A 3,263-nucleotide genomic window follows, 5' to 3' on the forward strand; every position below is an offset into this window, starting at 1 on the left:
GACATTTTTAGCATTTTTGGACATAGTGGACGTAATCTGTCTCCATGGTCATCCAGAAATAACCGGCCCTAAGTATCTTTTTGGCCAAGACAAAGCCGTTCATATGCGGGCCGCAGGTCCCAGCATGTATCTCCTCAAGTAGCTTAGAAGCTTCTTTTGCATCGACACACCTTAGCAATCCCAAATCAGGAGTTCTTCTGTACAAGGTTCCTCTGCTGTGGAAGAAATTGTTGGACAACCTCCGAAGCATAAGTTTCTGAGTGTGATTTGCGTGCTCTGGATATTCTCCTTTTCCCAAATATTCTTTGATGTCGTGAAACCAAGGCTTCCCGTCTGTTTCTTCTTCAACATGGGCATAATACGCCGGCTGGCTATGGATCATTACTGGGATAGGATCGATGTAGTTCTTGTCGGGATGCTGTATCATGGATGACAAAGTGGCCAATGCATCAGCAAACTCGTTCTGAATCCTGGGAATAAGCCAAAACTCTATCTTCGTGAACCTCTTTCTCAATTCCTGCACATGGTGCAGATATGGAAATATCTTGGAATTCTTGGTGGCCCATTCTCCTTGTACCTGGTGCACAAGCAAATCTAAATCACCGATTACCAGCAGCTCCTAAATATTCATGTCGATGGCCATATTGAGCCCTAGTATGCAGGCTTCATACTGTGATGACCCAAAGGGTCATCACCTGTTTTCTCATTCATCCCGTGATTCAGAGGCCTTGAAAACCTCATTTTTACTTGCCTCGATTTGCGTGCGCAGTCCGGGCGCGTAGGCAGAAAGCCTAAATATGAATTCTGTGTAAAAATTTATGAATTTTGATATTAATATGATTAAAGTTGACTTTGGTCAACATTTTGGGTAAACGGACCCGGACCCATGATTGGACGGTCCCGGAAGGTCCGTAGAAAAATATGGGACTCGGGCGTATGCCCGGAATCGAAATCCGAGGTCCCGAGCCCGAGAAATGAATTTTTAAAAGAAATAGTTTTTCTGAAATTTATATGGAAATTTGAAACGAAAATGGATTAGAAAGCGTTAGTATCGGGCTCGTATTTTGGTTCCGGTGCCCAGTACGGGTCTTATATGTGGTTTAAGCGCTTCCTGTGAAATTTGGTCGAAATCGGACGTCATTTGACGTGTTTCGGACCTAAATATCTAAAAATGAAAGGTTATGAAGTTTGATGAAAAAGAGATGATTTTGAGGTTTGATTCCTCGTTTTGATGTTATTTTGGCGATTTGATCGCACGGTTAAGTTCGTAGGATGTGGTTGAGTTAGTGTGTGTCTTTGTTTAGGAGCCCCGAGGGCTCGGGAGTGTTTTCGGAGGTGTTCGAGATGGTTTTGGAGTTAGGAAAAATTGCAGAAAAATCTGCTGTTGGTGCACAGTGAATTCCTTCTTCGCGTTCGCACTCCCTTCGCGTTCGCATAGCTTCAGTGTTTTCTCTTTCGCTTTCGCGTCACCTCAGTACTTTCCCCTTCGCGTTCGCATTCAGTGGCTCGCGAACGCATAGCTTTGCAACTTGCTTCATCGCGTTCGCGGGGTCCTTCCCGCGTTCGCATAGCACAAAACCTGGACCCAGCCCATTCCTTCTATGCGATCGCGACTTACATTCCGCGATCGCGACGCTTACCAGTTTCTCTTCTTCGCGAACGCGGCCCTTATGTCGCGAACGCATAGGGTAATTTTGCCCAGTGAGTTTCTTAAGTTTCCAGAACAGTAACTTCGGGTTTATTCCCAATTTTCTCACGAGCTCTTCTTCTCCACGGCCCCTAGGCAACTTTTAGAGCGATTCTTCACCAAAGCTTCTTGGGTAAGTATTCTCTAGCTCGTTTTCTTCATTTTCTAACCTCATTATCAAATTCCTAGACCTAAAACATGTAATTTAGGGTGTAAATTGGGGGAATTGGGTAGAACTAGGGCTTTTCAATTTTCTTTGATTTAGACCTCGTTTTGGGGTCTAATTTGAAAACAAATTGTATATCCGGGCTCGTGGGGGAATGGGTAACATGGAATTGGTTCGAACTTCGGGTTTTGACCAAGCGCGCCCGGGGTCAATTTTGGAATTTTTGGAAGAAGGGTTGGAAATCTATATTTAGGCATTGGGTTTGATTTGTTTAGCTATTATTGATATTATAAAGTCGTTATTTCATAGATTTGATTGAGTTGGAGTCGAATTCGAGGGGTAAAGCTGTACTAGAGGCTTGAGTTGAGTTTGGAGCATTCGAGGTAAGTGTTTGATCTAACTTTGGCTCGAGGGAATAGGATTAGAGTATTAATTGCTAATTGCTAAATGTTGAGTACGGTGTATAGGCATGGTGACGAGTATCTATACACCGGTGTCTAGCATGACCGTGGGTCCTTATTTGTGCTTAATTGGGATTCTGTAGTGACTCTTCCTTGTTAATTTATGGTTTCTATATGATATGAAGAGAATGAGAAGGAAATATGATGTGTAAACTCTTGGGCGCGTTGGCTCAATTTTTGACTTGATTAAAAAGTAAGAAATGAACGTAAGAGAAAGAGATGTGATTATTCCCTTGCCGGGACGTGTAAGTTATTGTTGTTGCTCCCTTGCCGGGATTTAACTACTTAGTCGTATTCGCTCTTGCCGGGAAACCACTTATATATTATGAAATGGGATCGTGTGGCACACCGACCACTTATATATTATGAAATGGGATCGTGTGGCACGCCGACCACTTATATATTATGAAATGGGATCGTGTGGCACGCCGACCACTTATATATTATGAAATGGGATCGTGTGGCACGCCGACCACTTATATATTATGAAATGGGATCGTGTGGCACGCCGACCACTTATATAGATTATGAGATCTGATGTAGTTTCGTGTTTACTTCTGATAAGTTGTTTTCATCTGTATTTCCCCTAAGCATGTCCCCTCCCCGCCTTAATTGGTATTTTCTGCTGTTATTTCGTTGCACTTGTATATACATATATATCTGCACAGGTTGTTTTTGGTAGGTCCTGTCTAGCCTCGTCACTACTTCGCCGGGGTTAGGCCAGGTACTTACCAGCACATGGGGTCGGTTGTGCTGATGCTACACTCTGTGCATCTTTTTGCACAGATCCAGGAGCAGCTTTTGCGCCTCAGCAGTAGGATTTGATCGGGAGCTGACTTCAGTCCAGGGACTTTCGAGGTAGCCTAGCTGACGTCCGCAGGCCGGAGTCCCTTCTATGTTATTAGTTTGTTTTCCTTGTACCGAGACAAACATTGATGTACTTCTATTC

The sequence above is a fragment of the Nicotiana attenuata genome, unplaced genomic scaffold, assembly GCF_001879085.1.
Source record: "Nicotiana attenuata strain UT unplaced genomic scaffold, NIATTr2, whole genome shotgun sequence".
Lineage (NCBI taxonomy): Eukaryota > Viridiplantae > Streptophyta > Magnoliopsida > Solanales > Solanaceae > Nicotiana > Nicotiana attenuata.